Raw genomic sequence first — 22,207 nt, 5'->3', positions numbered from 1 at the left:
GAGAAATTGCTATTTTAAAGTTTATTGTTTTGAGGGGTCCCCTTTAACTATATAAATATAAAACAGGTGGACACACTTTACCCTTGGGGAAGTGCATATACATGATCTTTTGTGACTTGACAAAGACTGTTCTCAATAACATTCAGCATGCAAAGCTGGGGGAAATGAATACAAATATGCACAGGGTCCAAAGACCTTCCAGGACAGGAAACTGAAACCTTGACCCCACTTTCATTTGAGGTTCAATGCTATCAGAATTTCTCTCACAGACTAGGATTCTAAGTCAGTAAGGGATACTAAGTAGTAAGGGATACTAAGAGACTACTCTAAGTACTCATACTGAGGATAGAGAAAATCTAAATAAGCATTCCAAGCTCAATACTATAACCAAAATGATCATGAAGAAGACTTAAGACTTATTCTGGAACTGGAATGTGGCTAAATCTAAAAATACTTCTAAACCCAGCCAACTGGAGATCATAGGGGTTTCCTTCTTCAGTGAGTGAGCTTATACACATCTATGAACTTAAAAGCATTTACTTTGAGAACTCAAGCATAGTGGAACCTGGGGCAAAGGTGACAATGAAGGGGCACTATCATCCTTCCTCAAAGAACTACTGAAACCTGTGCAGAACCAAGTCCTCATGGCTGCACTAAATGAGGAAACAGCATCCAGTGAGAGCTTTGTTTTTAAAAGCCATACTGTGTATCATCAACAGAGCTTAAAACTGGGGCCCACCAGCAAACCAGTAAAATCCTATAGTTCTCTATTTAAAACTAAGCCTGACCCCTTGGAACTAAATAAATCCTTAAAATCCTTGAATACTTCAGAAAGAAAAAGAGCAAAGAGCCAAGGCCCAAAGAGAGTCTTACTAAATTTCCAGCTAATTTCATACTCACTCAAGAGATTAATTTTAATATTGAAAAAAGATCTGACTTTATTTGCACTCCAAGTTGATGACAAGCTTACCAGGTCCGTCACACCCATTGTACTTTAGTTTTTCCAAAATATTCTACATTGTTATCCACCCACAGGGTTCAATTTATGCCTTCTGAAGCCACCCAGAAAATCAAGTTGATTTGCTCTTCCAAAGAATAACCTTTCAGGAATATGAAGACAATGATTACTTTTGCTCTTCAAGGCTTCCAAAAACTGGCTCATTTAAGCCCTCTTCAAAGGGTTAGATTTCAAGGTCCCTCTCCACCTTGCCTCCCTTACACATACACCGGTCTGTCCATGTTGCCCTCATAGTGCCCAACCCAGAACTGGATGCAGCCTACCACTGATACCACTCAGAGACCATGTGAAACTATTGTGTCTTCTCCTTTTCTTTTTTTCTGTATCACAGTTATGGGAGCCTAAGAGCCAGTCCCCTTTTCAGACACTATTTTATACCTTGTTAGGGGCTCTATTCTTTGCAGGTTTGGAAAGGAAAAGGCTGGGCAAAAGGCAAGTACAGCATCTGTCCAGAAGGTATCCAGCCAAGTAATATGAAAAAATAGAGACACTTATGGAAGAAGATACAAGATACAAGAAACACTGTACCTAGGACAATGACACCTCAGTCCCCTTCAAAGTAGGCACCTTGGGACTTCACACAGTTCTTCCTATCTTCATCAGCTACCCCATTCTATTTTCCTGAATCTCACTGATGGTCTAAAATCTCTTCCTTTTCAAAGGTAATATTAGTTTTGGGAAAAAAAATGAAGTCCCAGGGTGCCAAATCTGGATTGTTGAAGGGCTGAGTCAACTGGGTAACTTGATGTTTTACCAAAAAATTCTGCATGAGATATGATGCATGAGCACGCACGTTGTCATGATGAAGCTGCCAATCACCAGTTGCCCATAAGCTGAGGCTTTCTGAATCATCTGAATAGTTTCAGTGGAGGAATGTTCAAGCTTAACACAGAATTTGATGCAGATTTATTGTTCTACTTGCTCAGTCATTTTGAATGCAAGGGCCACACAGTAAACATGCACAACTCAATGGCATCTACAGTCCCCACCCTGACTAATACAGTGAAGTTGTCATTGTTCACACATGCACACTCCAGTCCACTCTCCCTGGCTGCCAGGTTATATCAATGTTGCACAAACCACTCTCGTTATATTAACAATGGCTGGACTTTTTCCAGGGAGGCGTCATAGCTCTGCCTGCTTTGGTCCTGGGATTCTAGGGGTACTGAGACAGCTGCTTCATTCCTCCCTACTCCCTATCTCTGGGCCTCCTCCCCAAGATCCCTTTAGTGCTTATATTTTAAGCTTATGTCATCTTACTCCTTTTGCACTTACCCACCAGAGCAAGAGGGGCAATGGCTGGACCTCAAGTGAAGAAATGGAAGGCAATATAGCACAGTAGTTAAAAACAGAGGCTCTGGAGTCAGAGAGCCTGTGTTCAGATCCTGGTTCTATCACTTACTACCCATGAGACCTTGTACAAATCACTGTACCTCAGGTTTTCCCTCTGCAGAGTGAGGTACTGATGGAAATGTTGTATACCTTTACTGTGGGGGGAGGTTACACACATACACACATACACACACACACACACACGCACACACACATATATATGTCAAAACTTGAACACTTAAAATGAGTACATCTTAGTGCATTTTATGTAAAATATAAAAATATATTTTATAAAGTCCAGTGAAAAGTAAAAATAAATCAAAGTATCTACTCATGGAACATTATGACGATCATTGAAAGAATTGTAAAATATCTAAAATAGTTCCAGACAACATAGTAAGCACGCAACAAAGTGTTATAAGCACTCAACAAATGTTATTTGCAAATTCCACAGAATGGAGATACACAAGGTCTATTTCCTGGAATTGCCACTAGGGAGCAAGGAAGGGCTCAGAAGACCCAAGGCAGTAGTAGGCCAGATGTGGGGTTTTCCCCGAAGTTTCATTACAGACCTGGCTTTCACCAGATGAAACACCAGTCTCACAAACCACACTCCTTCCCTGCGCCAGCAGGGTTGTGTTTAACACTGGGAAAGCCAAACCACAGGAATCATCACCAAAACCAAAGATGCCAGTGACACTGGGAGGGAACAGCTTTCTTTAGTCTCCTGGCTTCCACTATGAGGTCTTCCTGGATCAACTTTAATTTTTATTCAGTCATTCATCAAGTTTTCCCTGAATGTCTCCTGTGCCCAGTCCTTCACCAAGTTTTTTCTAACTGTCTCACCCTCATCAACTTTACCAATTACAGAAATTATGAATAGAGACTTCCGCCAAGATGGAGGCATAGGTGGAAACACTGTGCCTTCTCCCACAACCAAGTTTGAATACAACAAAGGTTTGGGAACAAGGACACACCCAAAGACCAGAAAACTGAATTATACGGAAGTCCCACAACTACGAACCGATCAATGGGGACGGTAAGAGAGGCGGAGCCAGCAGCGGAGCTGGGTCGGGCAGGACAGATCCCCCGACCTAGGCGCACAGGCAGCCCGGAACCAGTCGGGGTGTGGGGCAGACTGACCGCAGTCGCACATTCGCGCACAGTGAGATGGACCACGCAGGCCCCAGGGGGCGAACCCAGTGGTGGAGGACTGACGGCAGTGGCACACTTGCGTGCAGTGAAACGAAACACGTGGGCCTGGTGACGGTGGTGGCTGCAGTGCCAGTGGGGGTCAAGGCAGCAGGCGGCAGACGGGAAGCCATTGTCCCTCTTTGACCCAGCCCCCACATACAAGGTCACAACCCAGCAACTGAGTTGCCCTGCTCTGGTGAACACTTTAGGGCTCTGATCCTGCTACTTAACAGGCACGAACAGTCCAAAGGATGGTGCAAGAAGAACTCAAAGTCCCAGAGCCAATAACTATAAGCGACCAATAGATTGCCAGCCTCTCAGAAGCCCAATTTAAGACACTATTTATCAGGATGCTCACAGAATTGGTAGATTACAGTCACAAATTAGAGGAACATATGAAGGCTAAACTAATTGAAATGAAGGGAGATGTCCAGGAAACCAATAGCGATGGAAAGGAAACTGGGACTCAAATCAATGGAATGGACCAGAAGGAAGAATGAAACATCCGACCAGAAAGGAATGAAGAAATGAGAATTCAAAAAAATGAGGAGAGGCTCAGGTACCTCCAGGACATCTTTAAACGTTCCAACATCCGGATTATAGAGGTACCAGAAGGGGGAAAGAAACAGCCACGAGTGAAAAACGTATTTGAACAAATAATAAAAGAGAACTTCCCCAGTCTGACAAAGGAAATAGACTTCCAGGATTCCAGGAAGCTCAGAGAGTCCCAAAGAAGGTGGACCCAAGAAGGAACACACCAAGGCACATCATAATTACATTAGCCAAGACTAAAATGAAGGAGAGAATCCTAGAAGCAGCCGGAGATAAGGGGACAGTCACCTACAAAGGAGTACCCATCAGACTGTCAGCTGATTTCTCAAAAGAGACCTTACAGGCAAGAAGGGGCTGGAAAGAAGTTTTCCAAGTCATGAAATCCAAAGACCTACATCCAAGATTGCTTTATCCAGCAAAATTTTCATTTAGAATGGAAGGACAGATAAAGTGCTTCTCAGATAAGGTCACATTCAAGGAGTTCATCATCACCAAGCCCTTATTATATGAAATGCTAAAGGGACTTATATAAGAAAAAGAAGATGTAAAATATTAACAGTGAAAGAACAGCAAACACACAGTTATTAACAACCACACCTAAAACAAAAACAAACCAAGAGGACAGCTAGATCAGGAGTGGAACCATAGAAATGAAGATCACATGGAGGGTTATCAACAGGGGGGTGAGAGGAGGAGAAGGGGGGAGAAGGCACAGAAAATAGCATAGATGGTAGGTAGAAAATAGATAGGGGGGAGGGTGAGAATAGTGGGGGAAATATAGAATCTAAAGAACTTGAGACACGTGGTTATAAACTAAGGGGGGGAGAATGGTGGGGGAGGAAGGGTGCGGGTGGAAGGGATTGAAGGGGGGCAATAGAACAACTGTAATGGTATAATCAATAAAATATATTAAAAATAAATTTAAAAAATTTTTAAAAAGAAATTATGAATAGAAAAGTAGGCTGGTATCAGAGATAGCAAGGTATAGAGAAGAGAGTACTGTGCCGGGAGTTGGAAGACCAATGTCCAGCCTCAATTGACATTTACTAGTCATATAACCTTGAGCTTGTTCCATGACCACTGTGAACCTGTTTCTTCCTCCTAAAATGAAAGGATAAGAATAAACAATCCTACAGCCTGTGGCCTGAGGATAGTGGAAAAAAACAAGTAAAAGAGGAGTTGTTTGAGTCCTCGGTGAGCCAAATGAACTAATTTAGAAGAACTGACTCTGTCTTAGACACAGGTGCAATAAGAGAAGTGCCTCGTTGCTGCAGCTGCCACAGCAACGGTGATGGCAGTAACAATCTGGAGGAGAGCCCTTTCAGCTGCTAGTACAGGGACAGGGTTCATTTCCATTTTCTCACCTCGCATTGCCCCACAGGGCCAAACCTGCGAATTAAGGATTCACAACGCCAAGAGTGGCTCATTTCTGGCATTTCCTCCCAACTCATTCCCTAGACCAGGCCTACAGGCTTAGAAGAGTACTGTGAGGTGAAGGGCAAGGTAAGACAAAGCAGGCAAAGATAACATCTGGAAGTCAGCTACTGCAATGCATGTTTGAAAGTCTATGGGGCCTGAAAGATATACAATACAGCAAATTATGCGAGAATCCTCTTTTAGTTTACAGAGGCACACAAGGCAGTTATATAAAACTGGTCTACCTCTAGTCCAGACATCGGTAAAGCTCAATTCAACAGTTATTGATACTCTAGTTTCCTTCAGGCCTTGTGCCTGCTTAAAAATAAATGAAAGTGACTATTTCATGCTCTTGAGAGGCTAAAAATGTGGAGAGGGAAACAGACAGTTAAGTGAATAATCATGGTACAACAGAGGACTGTACAAAGCGCTGTCAATACACAAAAGTAGGTGTGCCTACCTCCAGAGAGGAGGTATCAGAGGGGGTGTCCTGAAAAAGTGGCATCTACAGTGAGTCTTGAAGGATGAGTAGGTATACATGGGGAAGAGAAGATGGGAAGGATACTCCCGACAAAGGGAACAGAAAATACAAGGACCCGAGACAGGAAAACGACCGTCATGCTACAGGAACTGCAAGCAGTCTGGTGGAGCTGGAACAAGGGTAGGTGAACACAGCAGCCTTGTGTTATTTAAAACCGTACTTCTCATACGGGACTGCAAAGCCTCCCAGAGAAGACGGAAAGGAAAAGAAAGAGTGCTGAAAAGCAGGTGAGACAGCAATACACATCTCACCTCCTCTCCCACCTTTTCCCCAGACTCTGCCTTACACACATCACTCTCATACCACCCACCCACACACACACACACACACACACACACACACACACACCACCCACCCCCTGACAGCTCTGGGAAGGAAAAAAACTCTCCCTACTTTAAGGCCAGTAGCTCCAGAATACCCAGTTGAAGGGGAAAGTCTTCTACTAAAATAGAGAAATGAGCCCTGGCTGGTGTGGCTCAGTGGACTGAGTGCCAGCCTGCAAAACCAAAGGGTCCCCAGTTCCATTTCCAGCCTAGGGCACATGCCTGGGTTGCAGACCAGGTCCCTAGTAAGGGGTATGCAAGAGGCAACTGATGCTTCTCTCCCTCTCTTTCTCCCTCCCTTCCCCTTTCTAAAATAAATAAATAAAATCTTAAAATAAATACATAAAAATCAGATAAAATAAAATAAAATAGAGAAATGAGAACTTTAAGTCTGAAAAGGGGACAGTAAGTACTAATTTCCAAGGTAACCCCGGTAGCCATGCATCTTTGAACTGCTGAGGGAATCTCATCCCAACCCTCAAGCCCAGAACCAATGCCTTTTTCACTGAAACTCCTTTCTAGAGAGCCATCTCCAGCTTCTGTCCTCCTGCAAATACTGTGGGAGCAAAAGTAAGAAAGGCAGCCCAACAAATCCAGAGCTGTCTGGTGCTTTAAAAATTACTTTAGCTATGGTTATAGTGTTGCTTCATGCTAAAAACAAAAATAAATTTCAGATGGGAAAAAAATGACTCTAGCAGGACACATTTCTGAGCCGCAGCCATGCCGAGAATCCTTGGGTTATTGACACGGGGAGGCCAGGCAAACAAGTTAAAGTAAACAAGGCCAAAGAAGCCATGGAAACAAGATGACACACAAGAACTGAAGTCTATAACCACACTGGGAAACAGACAGGAGTGGGAGAGAGGCATGGACTTCAGAGTCAGACCTGAGCTCTAATCCCAAGCCACCACTTACTAGCTTCACTGAACATTTAGTCTTCTCATCTGTAAACGAGAATAATAGTATTTACCTCAGAGGATTACTAGATATATTAAATGAAGTAAAGAATATAAACCACCTAGCCTGAGGCATGCAGTCAGTTTAAATAACTTTACTTCCCTTCCCTTTAACCAGAGCCACAATGATGTACTGTTGCACAATTAGGGAGGCGGAGTCCCACTCACAACACAGTCTGTGTGAACAGCACATCCTGGAGTCACACGACGCAAGGTCCAGGGCAGGCAGCCACTAAGACTTTTGTCTATAAGCAGCACCAGGACTCTGAAAAAGAGCTAAAATGCCACTGGAGATGTATCCAAGACAAGGGATGGGTGTGAGACCACACAATCAATTTGAAATAACACATACAAGACAGCAGGACAGGAAAATAAAGCTCTGAAAACCAAGGCAACGTTATCTCAGTCAGAAAGTCTCTCCAATGTTCCTACTGGGGTAAAAGCCAATTTCTGGACCTTCAACAACCTCAAGTCTGCAGATGAACCACATCAACCAAGGATTTGGTGAGTGTGAAGCCAGGAATAAAGCAAATGCTAAAAGTCTCCAGCTGAGGCCCACGTCCTCTCTACTTGGGAGGTGGGCCAAACACCCAAGGACAGGCAGTTTCTCCAAAGGTGTTAAGTCCTGTCACATGGGACCCAGGAGACTGAGTCCAAGATCTAGGGTGACCTTAGCATCCTGGTTACCAAGGAGTGATGGCACTGCTCCTAATTGAGTTTTTCCAGGGCAGGTAGGGATTGTGTTTTATGCCCTCAGACCCTCGCACAGTGCATGATATTATCTACCAGTTATAAATGGTTGTTTAATAAATGAACCAATATGGGCATGGATGTATCCCTATCATCTGGCCTCTATAGATGCAAGCCTTTTGCATCTACAGTACTCCACCTTTCTTAACCCTATTTACTTACCTAAATTTTTTTCAATTCTCAGGACTCAAATGTCATTTCCACAGATAATGTGACACCCTAAACAATATTAAGTTCCCCTAAAATATGTACCCTCTTATCGCATCCCTTATTTCCACTTCAGGACATTTATCAGACTTCATTGGGATTATTTGGTTCATTTTTGCCTTCCCTACTACACTGTAAGCTCTACACGAGCAGAAACCATACCTGTTTTGTTCACTGTACTGATACCCAGGGCCTAGTATAGGACCTGGTATAGGAGTGTCCGATATGTTAGAATGACTGAAAACGTGAGTGAAGAAGTGAATGAATGAATGAGAGAGGTCCAGTCCAAAATGACTCTGGGGTAATTGGGAATTCAAAACTGGTCTGTAGAGCCCTAAATTGTCAATAGTTACTTTTGGACTAGAATCTTAATAGAGCCTACAAATGCCCATGCATGGAATATGACAGCAGATTTGATGAACAATAGAATAAAGAACTGTTTGTATGGTGGAGGGAAGGAGAGATACAGTGGGGGTTATGAAACAAAAACCCCACCTATGAGTGCCTTGAATGCCATGCTAAGGAGTATGTTTTATTAGACTGCAGGATAGTCACTATTTGACCTGGGTTCTCTAAGGTCACAGAAGCCTATGGTAGACACCATCCTGCTATAGCCATCCACTGAGCTCCCTTTGTTGCCCCCAGACTGGTAGGCCTTCTTCCCCTCCCTTTAAGTTCACCCCTGAGCTATACATGATCATTAAAAAACACAAGAGCTTCCAACACAAAATTTTCTTAAAATCCCAACCAAGGCATAGGAGTATTATTTCCTCCTACATGCTAAGTACTTTCACTTGACCTGATACAGCACATAGACACAAGAGGCCAGAGGCAAAGGCTACTCATACAGACTTGGGCCCACATTGCCTCCTAAAAGGGGATGGGCAGATTGCCCTGTTTCCATTCTCCATCTAGCTCTCTGAGCACTGAAGAAATTACCAGCAGGCAGCCTGCTGGTAGGGAGGTGGGGGAAGTGTTGAGGCTCACCCAGAGCTTCAGGTCTATTAATAACCCAGTCACGTGGCCACAGAGGCACAGGATTGTTGTCTGTAAACTTGATAACCTAAGCTAAAGACAGACAATTTAGGGCTGGAGTGTGTTCCAGACCAAGTATTGCAATCTGGGGTCCACTCCAAATAACGAAACGTGGAGAAAACTAAAGCAGCCAGAGATAAGGTGTTGACTCTTCACAAGGTGCAGGGATGGAAACTGCAGAATAAATCCCTCACCCTCCCCAACCCTGCTAGCTTTATGTTACAGCAGACCTCAGATGGGTCTTGGCCTCTGTAGGAACTTCAATTTGCCCCTGGAAATATCTTCACTCACTCTACCCTGACTGATTGTGTCACCTCGGACAAGTCGCAACTCTCTGGGCTTGAGTCTACATCTGAAACTCAAGAAGGCTAGGCCAGATGATCCCTACATCTTCATGAGTTTGCTCACAAATTTTCATCTCAAGGTACCAGCCCTGATTTATGAGAACCCAAAGTCTAAAACAGTATGTTCAAGAGATGGAGAGAGAAGGGTCCCAGGTGTACTGCCCTGCCACCAGCCATAGCCACTCCACCAGAAATAGAGGTAAAGAACAGATGAAATAGGAACAAGCCATCCCAACCTCTCAAAATCCTAGCACCTCCAGCAGTCTCAGAGGGTATCATCTCATAGCACCCAGGAAGGGGTTCAGTAAATATAAGCAAATGACCTCATGGCATCAGAACGTGGATGCTAGTTGCCAGTTCCCATATAGCACCTTAAAGGACAGACCAGCAGAGGTCCACCTACTTTAAAATAAAAAAGAAAAGAAGATATAGATGGCCTGTATTTCCTGTCTTTCCCAATCTCAGTGCCACCATCAGAGGAAAAGCAAAGCAGGACATCTGCAGGAAACTTACCAAGAGCCATAAAGTTATTAGGTGGCAGATCTGAGACTTAAATACAGTTCTATGTATTTGTGTGTATGTGTGTATGGAACTGTCTCTGGGTGTATAAGCTTTCCTTTATTCCACCAACAGCCTCATGAGAAAGACTCAAGAAATAATGGCTTCCAGAACGCCAAGAAAGCTGAGACACCAGGAAGAAATTCAAGTTCTTGTCAGCACTTTGGGGCTCTGTGAGGTGTCCTTCTACACATATGTGCATACAAATACAGAGAATTACATGACACATACCAGGGCTAAACTAAAAATTCCACAGAACAGAGATAAGTCAAGTGACAGAATAGCTCCCAAGCCAGTAAAATTTAACTTGTTATACAAGATTACAACTGTATTAACATATCTAAAGAAAAAAATGTGTCTTTTATCAGGAAGGTTAGTTAAGCCATGGAAGGTGAAAAAAGCATAGTGACAGACACACTATTACCAATGAACCCATCATTCATTCATTCCTCAGAGGTTTATCAAGCACCTACTAACTGCCAGGCAAAATTCTAGGCCCTGGAAATACAGTGATCCTAACATTCTCCAACTGAGAGGGAACCAACAATGTCCAAGCATTCCAGCTGTTTTCCCATGACCTTTCCATCCATACAAATGTATCAGGCTACTTCTTATAGCCGCTGCATCAGCCAGGGTTCTTAGCTTCAAGAATAACTTAGCTTGCAATTTCAATAACCAAAACTGATTCTGGCTAATCTAAGCAGAAAGTGAACTTACTAAAAGAGAAGTTCAGACTCACCTGGAGAAGTGGAAAACCAGAGATGTATGCCAAGAACAACGCCTAAAATCAGGTAGCAGAACTAGTCTGGTCAGCACCTCTGCTTCCACTGCCAACCTCTACAATCTCTAGCCACTATACCACCACAACCATGGCTGCCCCAGGAACTCGATCTTCCTACATACACTACCAGCACTCCTGTCTCTGCTTTTTTGCATCGCCAGTTCTTCAGGTTTAAAGTCCACAGTGAGTGGATGAGACTGAAAGAAACTATGGCAAGCTGCAAAAGAGTTTGAAAGTGAATGTCTGGCATTTTAAGTGAAGAAATCCTTAAACTCAGGAAAGGGTAATAAATATTCATTTTAGCCACTTTGACATTATATACAAAACACAGGATTCAACTAACATGCCCTTAATTCAGATTTTATGTACACCATAACCTTTATAACTAGGATTTGGTATTCCATGGTACCCAAAGCTAGAAAATGTACTGGTCATACCAATACAGGTATTTCAGTATATGTGACAGTTTTATTTCTCAAGGTAAAATTAAAAATTGGCATTCTAGTTTTATATATCAGCCTTATAAACTCAATTATGAAAGTCTGCTTAAAGAGATAATTATTCTCAGGGTGCTGACAAAATTCAAGCATTCACAAAATGAAATACAAATACTCACTCACTGAGCACTTCATATGTGCAAAATACTATACTAAGCACTCCTTATGGATTACTTAGTTTTTCATAACTACCTTACAAATTGCGTACCATTCTCCCCACTTCACATAAGAGGGAACTGAGACACAGAAAGGTTAAAGTAAACTTGCCTAAGAATACGCAGCTAATAAAACAAAAAGTCCAGAATCTGAACCCAGGTAGTGCAATACCATACTTAAACTTTTGTCAGCTCCCCAGATTAAATCCCCATTAATGAGGCCTGTTAAGTGGTGGTCTTACTGCACTGTTTCTGGTGAGTGACAGAATGGCAGGAAGACACAGTCCTATGTCCTCCATTCTAAGGTTAAAATTTTTGATTTAATTAGCTGCAGATCTAAAACCTTATTGGACGAGAGAAGGCTGTCCACACAGAACAAGAGCAGATTAAACATCTAAGTGAGGCTTTGCTTGGCTTCCAGATCCTCTAACTGCAGCTGCTGACAGTACTATCCACACAAGGTAGTCTTTGCTGGACTTGGAGCTCAATTCTTATTATGTTATAACCTTTTATTTATATTCAGAGAATATGCCTACATTCAGAAAAAAATTACACAAAATAATACACATTAAGACAGCCATCTCCAAAATGGAATGCTTGAGACTTTCCATGGAAGTACAGAAAGAAAACTTAAAACTCTTATATTAGTTTTCACCTGTAAAATATTGGGTTGACCAAAAAGCCATTTTAATTCTTTCCATAAAATAAGAGACACATTTTTCATCTTTTTCATTTTCAAAAAAAATTTCATTTTTCATTTTAACTTATTGATTTGGATGAGTATGTTGGCTATCTCCCACTATTGGCTTCCAGTGGGTAGCAGCCAGAGGTGCTACCCACTTCCAGTGCATAAGCCATCTTCTAGTGCATAAAACAGCCCCACAGCAAAGAATTATTCATCCAAATGTCAATAGTACCAAGAAATTTTGCAAACCACTTTTGATACCTTCAATCACTCACAGCGCCTTCTCCATATACTGCACAAAGTGTTTTTAAGTTTCAAATGCGGCCCTGGCTGGTGTAGCTCAGTGGATTGAGCGCGGGCCTGCGAACCACCTGATCGCGGTTCGATTCCCAGTCAGGGCACATGCCTGGGTTGCAGGCCAGTTCCCGGCGGGGGACTCACAAGAGGCAACCGTACATTGAATTTCTCTCCCTCTCTCCTTCCCTTCCCCTCTAAAGATAAATAAATAAAATCTTTAAAAAAAAAAGTTTCAAATGCGTTTTTACCTTTCTTGAAGTACTAAAGCATATGTCAAAAATGTTGCATACTTTCTTCCACTTTTAATATTAAATAGCTGCACAAAAATTTACCAATTTTGATGTTTTTTAAAATGCATGCTGATATGACAGCTGTCACAATACAGTCTAACAAAATTGTTTCAAATGAAGTTAAAGACTACTAAGTGCTATTAGAGCCGTTGTAAGGAAAAAACATAATGGACTTTTTGGCCAGCCCATTATAAAAGTTGTGCTTTATCTGTATTAACTGTACAGATTAACCATGTTCCCTCTCTGAGTCACTATGTCGGACATTTACATAGCATTTACCACATACAAGGTGTCCTGAAAGTAGAGTGGAAGCTCCATAGTGTTGGAGGAAGGACATCGGTGTCTGAAGTCATTCATTTCTGTTCATGAAACTATGACATACTGCAGGTAATATATATGTGCCTGATTAAATGAACTGAATGAATTATGATTTCTATTTTTTCCCAACTAAACCAATCTTCACCATACAGATAAATGATTTTAAAGATTCTTGCAAATAAGTAAGCAAAAAACAAAAAATAATTCTCATGAATTGGAGATAGTATTAAAATTACACACAAAAATAAACAGTAATAAGAGTGACAAGGCTGATTCTTCTATTCCTAGTATCAACTCTCTATCAGTAAGACAATCTAACTGGTTCAAAAAATAAGTTGTCAAAAATTTTTCAAAATCATCAAAAAAACTACTTAAAATACAGATTTACAGTTATTATTAACAATGAACTGTGTCCTTAGTTTACATTGTGCCTTGATATATTAAATCAAGGTTAAGTAAACATTTTTTGTAAATGGCTAGATATTAAGTATCTTAGGCTCACATACATTCCCTATTGTAACTAATTCTGACATTATAGTACAGATAATATGTAAACAAATAAATGCAGCTGTGATAAAACTTTATTTGTAGAAGTAGGCGTAGTTTGCTGACGCTTGTATTAACTAATGATGAAATAAAGCTATCATGATGAAAAACACATCTACAGAGTAAATCTAAAATTAAACCTTTACAAATTTTATTTGATGTTTAAAGTCTGGAGATATTTAACCCAGTTAAGAAGCCTTTTTATAGGTTTCCTGCTTAATAGTGAAAAACAAAAGGCACATATCATTGGTGAAATGCTATGGTGAAATTCCTTCTTGCTGCAGTAAAAAATGGGATTAAATAGTACATGAAAATTAATACTTTTTAAACTGCACTCACTTGTCAAGAAATGCTATTTGAACAATATATACAAAATATTTCTTAAAATTTTTAAAATAAATATTATAAATTATGGAGCATGACAGATTTTCTATGCACTAAGTCATACATTTTCTTTCATGTGCCAGTTAAAAGTATTTACTACATTCTGTTAAATGCTGAAATACAAAAGGAACTGCCTTTATAAGGATCAGCCACTTAAGAAAAAATAACCTATACAGTATAAGATTTATTTTATTAAAATAAAGTTTTGCCCTGGCTGGTGTAGCTCAGTGGATTGAGCGTGGGCCTGTGAACCAGATGATCACAGTTCGATTCCCAGTCAGGGCACATGCCTGGGTTGCAGGCCAGTTCCCAGTTCCCAGCAGGGGATGCAAGAGAGGCACATTGACATTTCTCTCCCTCTCCCCTTCCCTTCTAAAGATAAATAAATAATAATAAATGTTTTTAGTATTATGTATTATAAATAAACTACCTAAGTATAACCACTGATAAAGCAGATGCAAATTTGCAAATCCACAGAGACAGAAAGTAGATTAATGGTTACCAGGAGCTAGAGAATGGGGAGTGACTACTTAATGGGTTTCTTTTGGGGATGATGAAAATGTTCAGGAATTTGATAGTGCTGATAGCTGCATAAAACTGTTTAAAAACCACTGAATTGTACACTTTAAAATGACAAAGTGTATGTTAAGTGAATTGTATCTCAAAACAAAAACAAAAATTGAATGGCTGCTGGCTGCCTGGTGTGTGAGAGCAGCTTTCACCCTCACTCACCTTACAATACAGAATCCAGCTAGGGCTCTATACACTGTAGCATACTGAGTCCTTGCAAAATACGCAGGATACAAGTACATTTTATCACTCACATTAACCAATACATTGAAAGTGACTTCTTCCTGTTCTCAGAGTCCCTATTTAAATCTGAAAGACTCACAAATTTTTTTTAAGCACACTTCAGAGTCAGGACTAAACAAGGTCCTTGGCATCCTCAACCTCAGGCTATAACTGGCTCTGCTACTTACTTCTCTCTCCCTGATTGGAGGGAAGAATATAATCTCTTCTACAAAAGGCCAGGAAGATAGGAAAAAAGGAATTCAACAGTCATCACACCTCCCACAAATACTTATTGGCTACACTGGCTAAGTAGTTTTCAAATTATGCTCTGTAGACCCCTCCTGTCACCCCCAACCTCCTGCCCAGGCTCCTTGGTAATACCTACTTCTTTAAGCAATATCCTTGGCAATAGAGCAGCTCTATCTTTGTTAGGTTTAAAACATTAGAAATACACTTCTCTCTTTTTTAATGAAAAAATGCCTCACATATGTAGCAGACATTCATCACTTTTGCTAATTTCAATTGTCTCTGAACCTTCCAAACTCTTCTTTGAGTAAATGCACCTTGATCTTCTGCACGTGGTTCCAAGGAGGCTAACTGACTCTGTGAGTAGAATGAACTCTGTTGGCCAAAACAAAAGTCCAGCGTTCTTCTGGCCACAGTGATTTAACTTAGGGTAGACACAAGACCCAAACCAAAATCATACCAGGACCCCAAGCACCATCAGGAAAAGGGTATTACCTTTCAATAATGGCTGCTTACCTGGTGGAATGCATACCCAAAGCTGATATCCATCTTTGCCACTGCCTAAGAATAAATCAAAACAAAGAAAAGCAATGCCAAGAGGAAAGAAATTAGATCCAAATGACATTCAAGTCCCTGGATCTTGCTGTGTCTAAAAGTGTATCTACTTCTAGGCTTTTTAGTTACTTCAGTCAGTAAGTCCCTCTCTCTTGTTTAAGGTAGTCTCAGTTGTATTTCTGTCACCTGCAAAAGTCACATCAGCCACAAAAAAGAACAAAATCTTACCATTTGCAACAGCATGGGTAGACCTAGAAGATATGCTAAGTAAAATATGTCAATCAGAGAAAGACAAATACCATATGATTTTACTTCTATGTAGAACCTAAAGAACAAAATAAACAAACAAAAGTGAAAAAAGACTCTTAGACATAAAGAGTGGACTGATGGATAACAGAGGGGAGGGGACCTGAGGTACTAGGGTACTGGGTAAAGGTGAAAAAATTGAAAAGTACAGATTGGTAGTTACAAAACAGTCACAGGAATGTAAAGCAAAGCATAGGAAATATAGTCAATCATACTGTAATAACTACGTATGGTGCCAGGTGGGTATTGGAAATATTAAGAGGAACATTTTGGGAAGTATATCACTGTCTAACCACTATGCTGTACAACTGAAACTTATACAAAATAATACTGAATGTAAACTGCAACTGAAAGAGCTTTTTAAAAAAAAAGTCACAAGTCCATAAACCCAAACTTTTACAATAAATCAGTCAGGGAGCCCTGGCGGGGTGGCTTATATTGGAGCACCACCCCATGCCCAAAAGTCTGCAGGTTCAGTCTCAGTCAGGGCATATACCTAGGTCGTAGGTTCGATCCTCGATTAGGGTGTGTACAGGAGGCAGCCAGTTGATGTTCCTTTCTCACATTATTTCTCTCCCTTCCTTTCTCTCTAGAATCAATTTTTTTTAAAAGTATATCCTCAGGTGAGGATTAAAAATAAATAAATAAATTTGAATCACAGTCAGGAAAAGAATCTTTTAAAAAGCTCCTAGAGGTCTGTATTCTTGACTCCTCATTATATTCCTAAATGTGCACAGCATTTTACAATTTCCGAGTCACTTTCCCACTGGTAATATCATCAGATCTTCAAAAACAAAATACCCTGTGAAGTCAGCATTCACATTATATATCGGAAGACACTGAGACTCAGAGAGAATCAACTAACCTGAAGTCATCCAATTTGAAATCAAGGCTTCTGCATCCAAATTATAGCTTTTCACTAATTGTTACTGCTTTTCAGTTCTCAGCAAGCCATACACAGGCCTGAGAACCTGACTGGGCTCAGTACAGACTTGTCACCTAACAGCATTGTTTCCCTGCCCCTGGCAGCTTTGCCTTGTTTCATTCAAGCCTCACCCAAATGTTTGTTGCCTTTCCTCAGACATGGAGATATAAACAAGTCCATGGCAGAGCATCCTAATACACATACATAAGGGTGTGTCACTCAACTGACTGGAAGCCCTGAGAGTCAGTAGCCTTACTCTCAAAGTAGCCCTAGATCTATCAAATGCACATTGGTGGATAGGATTTGAGGAGGAAAAAATGTCTTCTAAGATAGTGGTGATGGTATCTGTGGTGACAAACTACACTCAAGCCAACAGCAGCTAATACAACTTCTATATCTACTGGGATCTGAAGACCTAAAAATCATTACAGATTGGGAAAACTGCAACAGCATACATTCAAGGGTTAAATAGTACATTAGACTCACAACATATATAAAAATTATATACGCACCAATGACCCAAATATAAGAGCTAAAACCATAGAAGAAGACATAGGGGCAATCTTCATTATCTTGGATTGGAAAGACTCTTACATAACACCAAAGGCATGAGCAACAAAAGAAAAAAATAGATACTTGGGTTGCCAAAAAATTTAAAATTACTGTGTAACAAAAGTACACATCTGTATATGTACATATTTTCTGGCTATGAAAAGAAATGAAGTTTTCTGATACATACTACAAGATGGATAAAACCTATGAACATTATGCTAAGTGAAATAAGCAAGACACAAAAGAAAAAATATTGGCCCTAGTAGGGTAGCTCAGTTGGTGAGAGTGTCATCTGGACATGCCAAGTTGCGGGTTTGATCCCCAGTCAAGGCACATGACAAGAAGCAACAAATGAATGCATAAATAAGTGGAACAACAAATAGATGTTTCTCTCTCTCTCCCTTCCTCTCTCTGTCACATAAAATCAATAAATAGAGAAAGAAAAAATACTGCATGATTCCACTCATATGAAATATCTAGAACAAGCAATTTATGGAGGCAGAAAGTAGATTAGATTTTAACAGGAACTGGGGGTAGGGGAAAATGGGAGGTATTGCTTAATGGATACCAGGTTTCTATTTGGGTTGTTGAAAAAGGTTTTGGAAATAAGATAGTGGTGATGGTTGCCTAACACTGTGAATGTAGTAAATGCCACTGAGTTCTACTCTTAAAATGGGTAAAATGGCTACAAAATAGTCATTTCAACAATAGTCATGGGATGTAAAGTAGAGCATAAGAAATATAGTCAGTAATATTGTAATAACTATGTATGGTATCAGGTAGGTAGTGGAAATGTTGGAGAAACACTTTGTAAAGTATATGATTGTCTAACCACTATGCTGTATACCTGAGACTAACACAAATTAATATTGAATGTAAAATGTAATTGAAAATAAAGTGGCAAATTTTATCTTGTACATTTTACCACAATTTTTAAAAACTGTTTTAAAAGAGTGATGTACTCAGCAAAATGAAAAGGAAACCCACTGTATGGAGGAACATATTCGCCAATGATACATATGATAAGGGCTTAATTTCCAAAAATATAAAGCACTTATAAAGCTCAACACCAGGAAGACAAACAATCCAATAAAAAGTGGGCAAAGGACCTGAAATAGACACTTCTCTAAAGAGGACATACAGCTAGCCAATAGACATATGAAAAAATGCTAAATGTCACTAATCATCAAAGAAATGCAAATGAGGTATCACCTCACATCTGCCAGAATGGCTACCATCAATTAATAAATGAAGAATAAGTGCTGGTGAGGACGTTCAGAAAAGGTGAAAATTTGAACTTGTGCGGCCACTGTGGAAAAATTAAAAATGGGCCTTGGCTAGGGCAGCTCAGTGGATTGAGCGCAGGCTGTGAACCAAACTATTGCCAGTTTGATTCTCAATCGAGGCATATGCCTGGGTTGCAGGCCAGGTCCCCAAGAGACGACCACACATTGATATTTCTCTGCCTCTTTCTTCTTCCCTCCCCCTCTCTCTAAAAATAGATAAATAAAATCTTTTTAAAAAAGGAAAAGAAAAATTAAAAATAGAACTGCTGTTTGACCAAGAAATCCCACTTCTGGAAATATATCCTAAGAATCCTGAAACACCAACCAGAAAGAATATATGCAGGCCTATGTTAATAGCAGTGTTATTTACAATAGCCAAGATCTGGAAATAGCCCAAGTACCCATTGGTAGGTGAGTGGATAAAAAAGATGTGGTGTGGCTGGTGTAGCTCAGTGGACTGAGCACGGGCCTGTGAGCCACACGATCGCCGTTCGATTCCCAGTCAGGGCACATGCCTGGGTTGCAGACTGGTTCCCAGTTACCGGCAGGGGATGCATGAGAGGCAACCATACATTGATATTTCTCTTTCTCTCTCTCTCTTTCTCTCTCTCTCTCTTTCCTTCCCTTCCCCTCTAAGATAAATAAATAAAATCTTTAAAAAAAAAAGATGTGGTACATGTACACAATGGAACACTACACAGCTGTATAAAAAAGAAGGAATTCTTACTCTTTGCTATGACACGGATAGACCTAGAGATTATTATGCTAAGCAAGATAAGCCAGTTAGAGAAAGACAAATATCATATGATCTTACTCATATGTGGAATCTAATGAACAAAATAAACTGACAAATTATGACCAGAGACATGGATGGATACATGGAACAGACTGATAGATCTCGGGTGTGGGGGTTGGGAAGCTGGAAGGGGAACTGAAAGAGACCAGCCAAAGAACACATATGCTCATGTGCATAGCCCATGGACACAGACAACAACGTGGGAAAGGGTTGGGGGCAGAGGGGCTGGGTGGAGCAGGGCAAAGGGGGAGAAAATGGAGGATATCGGTAATAGTACCAACAATAAAATTTTAAAATAATAAAGAAATAAATAAAATGGTGTACTGACATTCTATAATGTGGATAAACCTATAAAATATTATGCTAAATTAAAGAAGCTATACCCCAAAGGTCACATATTATATGAATCTATTCATATGAAATATTGAGAACAGATAAATCTACGGAGACAGAATGCAGACTCATTGCTGCCAGGGTGGAGGGAATGGGAAGAAAATGCTTAATAGGTAAGGTGCTTTACTTTGGAGTGATGGAAATGTTTTGGAACTAGATAGAGGCTGCACAACATTGTGAATGTACTAAATGCCACCAAATTGTTCCATTTAAAATGGTTAATTTTATGTTATATGATTTTTACCTCAATAAATATTTTTCAAAGTACACAAGAGAATTCAGGATATCGCCTGAGTAGCTAGACTTAGGGCTAAGAAGAGAAGCACAGCAAGGCAAGGCAAGGCAAGGCGAAGCGAGGCAAGAAATGGTCAGAAACTCAGTGAGCATTCTAAGAGAGACCTCCAGGAACAGCAGCAAAAAGCAACTTGATGCTGCAGCAACCCAACAGCTCCCTGCATTGCTGAGGGTACAGGCCAAGCTGCTATACCTATGAGAACCCCACCCAGAAAAGATTAAACCAAAGAGAGTGTATTTCTCTCTCAAACAACATTTGAGTAGTTAGCAGTCAAAGACTGAGAGTGGAGCTTTGCTATCCTCACTCAACAGGATGCCTCCATCTCTGAGACCAAAAACAATGCTGTGCCTGGTACAATCTCCCAGAGAGTAGGAAGGAGAAAAGGGCAAGAGAAGCACTCATCCACTCTTTCTAACCTATGACCCAAAAGTGGTAGACACACCACTTTCATTTAGATGCCATTGTTTAGAACTTAGATTTGTGGCCATAGTTGGTTGCAAAGGAGGCTGGGCAGCCATGGGCCCCACAAAAACTGAAGTGTTCTATCATTAATGAAAGAATGAGAGAGTCAAATCAGCAAAGACAACTAACAGTCTGTGCTACACTCACTTTAAATATTTCCTATTTTTAAAATTATTTGTCTTATTTTACAAAGAACCTATTCCCAAGCCCAGCTATCCTGAGGTTTGCAGACATTGTTCAGTGGAACTTCTAGCTAGGGTGAAAAGAAAAGATGAAAAGAGCAAGACTGTTATGAATTGATGCCCCTGTTAGCCTCACTACATTGACTGATACCAAAATACCCTATTATTTGCCTTTTGTGGTGAGTATTTATAATGTAGATATGAGAGTTTCTCAAAAAAAAAAAGCTGTCTCTGCAATAGTGGGTCAGGAGTACAGAAAAAACAAAAAAGCAGGTCCACTTTTTAAAAAACACATTCAATCTGTGTGGTAATTACACCCAAAGCCATCACAAAACAGTGAAATAATGAACAAAGAAACATAATGTACAATAGAAGAACAACAGTGGTGATACTGGAACTCAATATTAAAGGATGAGGGGTCTGCCAGATAAAAAAGGCAGAAAGTAAAATGGAAAACATGAGTAAAAATACAAAGAGGGAGTAGTTTTCTGAGTACAGGTCTTTTACATCCTTGGTTAGGTTTATTCCTAGGCACTTCATTTTTCTTATTACTATATCAAATGGAATTTTTTTCCTGATTTGTTTCTGATATTTCATTGTTGGTATACAAAATGCCTTGATTTCTGAATATTGACTTTGTATCCCTCTGTTTTGCCAAATTCACTTATTAGGCCGAGTAGTTTTGGGTCGAGTCTATAGGATTTTCTATGTACACTATCATGTCATCTGCAAACAATGACAGTTTTGCTTCCTCCTTTCCAATTTGGATGCCTTTTATTTCTTTTTCTTGTCTGATTGCTGTAGCCAGAATTTCCAATACTATGTTGAATAGGAGTGATATTTGCCAATGATAACTCGGACAAAGGTTTGATCTCCAAAATATATAAAGAACTCACACAACTCCACTCCAGGAAGACAACTCAATTAAAAAATGGGCAAAAGACTTGAACAGACAGTTCTCCAAGGAGGACATAAAGAGGCATATAAAAAGATGCTCAGCATCACTAGCCATGCAAATTAAAACCACAATGAAGATACCACTTCACACTGGTGAGAATGTCCATCATAAACAAATCAACAAACAAGAGTTGGAGAGGGTGTGGAGAAAAGGGAACCCTAGTGCACTGTTGGTGGGAATGCAGACTGGTGCAGCCACTGTGTAAAATAGTATGAAATTTCCTCAGAAAACTAAAAATGGAACTGCCTTTTGACCCAGCATTCCACTGCTAGGATTATAT

General features: G+C 40.3%; 1 protein-coding gene and 1 pseudogene across 6 annotated transcripts in view; one reads left to right on the top strand and one right to left on the bottom strand.

The window, feature by feature from the left end:
- Window positions 1-22,207, bottom strand: part of STIM1 (stromal interaction molecule 1) — a 185,275-nt gene that overhangs the window by 106,307 nt on the left and 56,761 nt on the right. The gene's annotated exons all lie outside the window — the stretch shown is intronic.
- Window positions 3,381-22,207, top strand: part of LOC119002631 (ubiquitin-like protein FUBI) — a 31,818-nt pseudogene continuing 12,991 nt past the window's right edge.

Source organism: Sturnira hondurensis, unplaced genomic scaffold (assembly GCF_014824575.4).
Source record: "Sturnira hondurensis isolate 20B ecotype Veracruz unplaced genomic scaffold, ASM1482457v3 Scaffold0017746, whole genome shotgun sequence".
In the NCBI taxonomy this organism is placed as follows: domain Eukaryota; kingdom Metazoa; phylum Chordata; class Mammalia; order Chiroptera; family Phyllostomidae; genus Sturnira; species Sturnira hondurensis.
Note: the sequence above shows the minus strand (reverse complement) of the source record. Positions and strands in the feature narration are given on the sequence as shown.